Raw genomic sequence first — 7,100 nt, 5'->3', positions numbered from 1 at the left:
GGACCCCCCCCCAACCTCCACCCCGGCACGGACCCCCTCCAACCCCCAACCTCCACCCCAGCACGGACCCCCTCCAACCCCCAACCTCCACCCCAGCACGGACCCCCACCCCAACCTCCACCCCAGCACGGACCCCCCCCCCCCCAACCTCCACCCCAGCACGGACCCCCTCCAACCCCCAACCTCCACCCCAGCACGGACCCCCACCCCAACCTCCACCCCAGCACGGACCCCCCCCCAACCTCCACCCCGGCACGGACCCCCTCCAACCCCCAACCTCCACCCCAGCACGGACCCCCCCCGCAACCTCCACCCCGGCACGGACCCCCTCCAACCCCCAACCTCCACCCCAGCACGGACCCCCCTCCCAACCTCCACCCCAGCACGGACCCCCTCCAACCCCCAACCTCCACCCCAGCACGGACCCCCCTCCCAACCTCCACCCCAGCACGGACCCCCTCCAACCCCCAACCTCCACCCCAGCACGGACCCCCTCCAACCCCCAACCTCCACGCCAGCACGGACCCCCACCCCAACCTCCACCCCAGCACGGACCCCCCCCCCCCAACCTCCACCCCAGCACGGACCCCCTCCAACCCCCAACCTCCACCCCAGCACGGACCCCCACCCCAACCTCCACCCCAGCACGGACCCCCCCCCAACCTCCACCCCGGCACGGACCCCCTCCAACCCCCAACCTCCACCCCAGCACGGACCCCCCCCGCAACCTCCACCCCGGCACGGACCCCCTCCAACCCCCAACCTCCACCCCAGCACGGACCCCCCTCCCAACCTCCACCCCAGCACGGACCCCCTCCAACCCCCAACCTCCACCCCAGCACGGACCCCCTCCAACCCCCAACCTCCACCCCAGCACGGACCCCCTCCCCAACATCCACCCCAGCACGGACCCCCCCCAACCTCCACCCCGGCACGGACCCCCTCCCGGCACTCCCCCCGGAGCCCAGCCTACTCTAACCACCCCCCCCCCCCCCGCCGCACACACACACACACAAGCCGAGACACACCTCTCCTCACACAATCAGTCTGCGGCCACGCCATTTCCTGCTCAGAGCCAACCCCCCAGGCCGTCACTCACCTCCTCGCTGGTCGGCGTGAGCCTGGAGCACCGGGTCACGCCGATGAAAAGGAGGTTTGATTCACGTCGACGTGAACGTTCATCACGTCGACGGGACTTCGGCCCATCCGGAAGGGAGAATATCGGCAGGCCGAAAATCGGCTGCCTTGCGCAGACCCGTGACATTCTCCGCGGCAGCGGCGCTATTAACGCCCCGCCGACCTTTCTCCCTCCGGAGACTTCGGCGGGGGCGGGGGCGGGATTCACGGTGGCCAACGGCCATTCTCCGACCCGGCGGGGGGTCGGAGAATGACGCCCCAGATTCTCGCTCCACCAGCTACCAAACCTCTCTTGAGCAGGTTTGGAGAACTCCGCCCTTTATCCACTGAGTAGCAGGGAGATGCAGAGGACAGGTTTCAATCTTCGCTATGGTATGTTGCCTTTGTATTCTGTTAAGATCCATCTTAGAGCACTACGTCCCAAAATGACAATACAAATTATCCCAGCTATCATAAATATTGCAAATACCACGTTCCAATTACTGATTGCTGTGCCAGCCCCAGTTTGGATAGTTTTGCCACGAGCACAGGTATTATAGAGTATGAAAACAGTCTTAACTGCTCTCATCTAGCACCTCTCATATAGGAGAGGAAAATTGTGTACAATTGCTCTCATTATTGCTATCCAGTGGCCCTTGCTGAAATTACGTGCATGTGTTGGATGTCAGAAAATGACTGGATGGTGTTCACTTGCCTCACTCCCCTACAGTTAAGAGTTTGCTGAAATTTATTATCAAGGTGCATACTTACAAGGAGTCAGAAGACGACGGCAATTGTGGAAATTTGACCCCTAATATTTAGCACCAGGGCGTGGGAACAATTTGGTTCACTGCTCAACCCCACTCTATTCCCAGTGTGCCATGTGCCAGCGGGGCAGCATATAGCGAGTGAAGCTGGTGGGGGCAGGGAGCGGGGGGGGGGGGGGGGGGGTTAGGGGGGGTGGTGGGGGGGTTGGTGAGTGCAAACAAGAATGGCCATTGGTGCCATGGGCTCCAGCCTGGACTAAATAGTGCTTGAATAGGAGGGCCCCTGCTTCTGAACACATCGGGAGGTCACCAGGGTTCGCCTGGTGATCTCCACACCAATGGCCCCAGTCCTACCCCTACCGCTGATAAAATGCCAGCAACAGTGGGAAGAGGCCCTAATGTGTAACTTAAGTGGCTCAATTGCCCTGTGGATGCGAGAATTCCTGCTGCCAAGCTGATCTCACCAGGAGGCATGGCTGTTCGAATATCAGGGTGCCATTTTGATCGACAGCCCGGATTTCACCCCCCCCCACCCCACCCCCTCCCCAGCCCCACCCCACCACCCCCCACCTTTCAGACAGTGTGGCCCCGATGGGGAGAAACTCCCCAAGGCCCATTAAAACAGCAACTGTTGAGTAGCGGGGTTTTTCTCGGCGCCTCTCCCGCTGAACATGCCCAAAAGCGGACTTTAACATTTGTCTGCTGAATCGCGCCCAGGATATTTGCCCACATAGGAAAGAACAAAAATAAGAGAGAGCATTTTCCAGGAATAATCTCCTAGTGTCCAATTCTAGATCATCATTAGCAAAGCATCAGCATTTGATTGTCCATTACATCCATCATTCTCAGAATAACAGAAAGTCTTAAAGAAGGAGCAGAACACAACAAAACAAGTGACGAATATATCTTTCAAAGTGATTATGTCAGCTCAGTCACAAAAGAAAGTTAATTCAGATGGAAATTGTTCTCTCAACACATTAGTTGATGGCTCCCTATTCAGGCACTGAACACTTACTCAATAAACTAAAAATCACAAAATAAAAAACTTCTAGCCTCATGACAGATAGCCATTTCACTGAGGAGGATATGTTTCTTAAAAATGTGACTTTAATTTTTGTGGGTAGGAGTAGCTTATAACGAATTATTTCAATAAAGGGAAAGAATTATTTTTTTTTGCTATTTATTTAGTACTTTTCACAGGGTCAGGATGACCTGAAGTGCTTTTCAAGTGAAATCACTGGAGTGCAGTCACTCTTATGTAGGCCAACCAACAGCCGATGTGCAATGTCACACAAACCACAAATGAACGAGTGATGAGATAATCTGTTTTGGATGCTGTTGGTCGGGCAAGTTGGCACAGGCATTGATAGATCTCCCTCCTATTAGTTAAATATTTCATGTGTACACAATTTGACATCTCACAAAAAAAGACAGCACCTTCGATAGTGCGACATTCTATCAACATTGCGCTGAAGTACCAGTCTAGAATACGGGCACAGGTACGTAATGGGGCATAAGCCCACAATCATCTAGCAAAGACTGCGACCAACTGAGCCAAGTCAAGTCATAAAACTAACAAACTCAATAAGGGTGATGGCACAGTGGTTAGCACCGCTGCTTCACGGCGCCGATGACCCGGGTTCGATCCCGGCCCCGGGATACTGTCCGTGTGGAGTTTGCACATTTTTCCCGTGTCTGAGCAGGTCTCACCCCCACAACCCAAAAAGATGTGCAGGGTAGGTGGATTAGCCAGACTAAATTGCCCCTTAATTGGGAAAAAAAGAATTGGATCCTCTCAATATGCATTTACACCTCGCCACAATTTTGAGCCACTTTCGTCCAATGATTCGTGTATTTGTAATTTATTTACATAATTTACCCTGTTTACCTTTTCAAAATTGTAGCTATTAATACAAACTATTATCTTGATTTCAATAAGCACCCATTCCGCTAATTGCAATATAAAGTCATTTCCTAATAGTTGCATTGTTTAGGAATCAACATCTGCATTATCACTGTTGGAAGTTCTGTTAATTATCTGCTGTATGCCTGCAGATAAATTAATTTTGTACTGTAGTGTAATTTTCTTTTAACTATACGCTCTTAAACAAATTGAGAATTTGTCTGTATGTTTACAGGTCTTGGGTCCTCCCACATTGCACCATTTTTTCTGTGGTGATACAGCCCACTTCTGCTAAAGGTACAACCAGCTCACTACAGGGCTGTATATTCTGTTTGCTGCAGTAATGGATCTGCTGGTGTATGACACCTGTTGGTTAGTGAATTGAATTTAAACCATATTGGCCTTTTATACCGGACAATCCACTGTTTCAATAGGATTGTGCTCACTGGTACAAAAGAATAAAGCATACTAACAGAAGGTTTATTTCACATGCATGCAGGTAGTTTATTCATTATCCACAGCAATTAGAACAAAATAGTTGGTCAGTTTAATGAGCTAAGCGATTTCTGTCATAGCCAGTACACAAGAGATTATATTATTTTTAAAAGTGCTGTACCTGAGCATAAATTTGTTTCTAAATTACATTGAAGGAGTAATTCTCCCCGTGTCTGTGTGGGTTTCCTCCGGGTGCTCGGGTTTCCTCCCACAGTCCAAAGATGTGCAGATGAGATGGATTGGCCATGCTAAACTGCCCTTTAGTGTCCAGGTGTGTGCAGGTTAGGCGGGGTTACGGGTATGGGACGGGGGAGTGGGCCTGGGTAGGGTGGCTCTTTCAGCAGTTTGGTGCAGACTCAATGGGCCGAATGGCCTCCTCCTGCACTGTAGGGATTCTATGGTTCTATGAATCTATGAATTTAGATCAAATTGCAGAGTGAAATCCTAACAGCTCTCCATTTTCCCTCTTTCCACACTCAGAGGAATAGGCACCATTAAGTGACTTCCTGTAACGAACAGCAACATTTTGATTAAGCGTCATTTTCATATGTAGGTTAAAGCACGTTGGCATGTTAGAAGATACATCATGGTCACATATTCTAATAATAAAGATATGAAACATGGTTGGGGATTATTTGAAATAACTGAAAAGGCATTTTATGCTCCCGCTGCGGTTTTTGGGAGAACGATGCTATATTTCTGCACAAGGTCTTACAAGATCTTACCACTTACAGCAAATTTAATCCACTTTTATAACATAAATGCAACTTTAAATAGTAGTGGAGTTAAACAAACATCCAAATTCAGGGGCGTATTTCTCCGACCCCCCGCCGGGTCGGAGAATCGCCAGGGGCTGGCGTGAATCCCGCCCCCGCCGGTTGCCGAAGTCTCCGGCACCGAAGATTCGGCGGGGGCGGGAATCGCGCCGCGCCGGTTGGCGGGCCCCCCCCAATCGATTCTCCGCCCCGAATGGGCCGAAGTCCCGCCGATAAATTGCCTGTCCCGCCGGCGTGGATTAAACCACCTTTTGAACGGCGGGACAAGGCGGCGTGGGCGGGCTCCGGGGTCCTGGGGGGGGCACGGGGCGATCTGGCCCCGGGGGGTGCCCCCACGGTGGCCTGGCCCGCGATCGGGGCCCACCGATCCACGGGCGGGCCTGTGCCGTGGGGGCACTCTTTCCCTTCCGCCTCTGCCACGGTCTCCACCATGGCGGAGGCGGAAGAGACTCCCTCCACTGCGCATGCGTGGGAAACTGTCAGCGGCCGCTGACGCTCCCGCGCATGCGCCGCCCGGGGATGTCATTTCCGTGCCAGCTGACGGGGCGGAAATTCCTCCGGCGCCGGTCTAGCCCCTCAATGTTGGGGCACGGCCCCCAATGATGCGGAGCATTCCGCACCTTTGGGGCGGCGCAATGCCCATCTGATTGGCGCCGTTTTGGGCGCCAGTCGGCGGACATCGCGCCGTTTCGGGAGAATTTCGCCCCAGATCACCAAATAGTGATCACATTTTCTAGTTTATCAGAATAATGAATTTTATGCAATTATTACATTATTACAGTAACCATGCAAGTGATTAATGCACAATCTAAAGTATTAATTAATGTCTATTAACGGAACAAATTAAAATTTTTAATAGATAATTAAGTATTATTTGAGCAAATTGTAGAACTGCAATTGTGATGATGAATTCCCTTCTTGTTAAAGACACTTTGTTCATCTCTTGTGCTGTTTATGGTTAGTTTGGGATGTGGTGTTCAGTGTTCCATGTGTGTTATCATGTTGAGCTGATATTCATTTCTCATTGAGGTCTTGCAATGATCTTTTGAAGGCTGCATTTAATTGTAGAGATGGACATGAGGTTTAGAAATTGATTTAAGCCCAGTCGTGCCCTGCCTCACAGACTCAATTTAGGCCCCATATTCGTCCCTTGTATTAATTGAAACAAAATAGGTGGCTGCGATAGAGCATCTATTGATTGGCAACCAACCTAATGGCGGGTGTCGATATTGTGCGCTCCTGATGGGTAAACTGATAAATAGAGAGGCAGATAGTTAGACTAACAGATAGATAGGTAGATAGTGGGATAGATGGAGAGAGACAGGTGGAAGGGTAGATGGCTAGGTAGAATGGTAGATAGATTGGCGTGTAGCCATCTGGGACGGCCACGTCCCGATTACAAAATGGACACTTTGCAAAGAATGGAGGGAAAATTGGACAATACCGTGAAAGCAAGCAGGTGCAAGGTCTGTCTGTTGATTGGAGCCAGACAAGACCGAGACTGCAGAACCATCTACATACTAATGATTCATCCCCGGGAACAAAAAGGCAACAGTTAGGTAAACAATGCTAAGCCAGACACCCCGGCGCCAGAGGAGACTAAAACACCACATCCCAAACTAACCATAAACAGAACCTAGGACACGCCCAGCAACCAGGGAACCCACCCCTCTATTGGAGGAAAATCGATAGGAATGATTGGGAAACGGCCCAATTAATTGGGGCCAAGTTCAAGGCCCGCCCAAAAGCGCGCAAAGCCCTTTTGGGTATAAAAAGGATTCCCCAAGAGAGAATCGATCTCTTGGCCTTGGCTCCCAGTGAGGAGAGACCCGCCAAAGCTGCTCCAGACCAAGTAAGTTCCAAGTCAACGCACGCTACGAGGTTGACGCTCCTAGTTGCTACCCTGTAAACAGCTCAACCCAACAGCCTCAGAACCGAGCAACGGCCATTGTTCCTCTGACTGAGTGCGCACCCGAAGCTAAGTATACGCTTTTAGTGATAGTTATAGTTTAGGTTGTAGAGTTTTATGCACGAGTAGATTTG

This window comes from Scyliorhinus torazame, chromosome 8 (genome assembly GCF_047496885.1).
Source record: "Scyliorhinus torazame isolate Kashiwa2021f chromosome 8, sScyTor2.1, whole genome shotgun sequence".
NCBI classification, from domain to species: Eukaryota; Metazoa; Chordata; class Chondrichthyes; order Carcharhiniformes; family Scyliorhinidae; genus Scyliorhinus; species Scyliorhinus torazame.
This window is presented reverse-complemented; position numbering follows the sequence as displayed.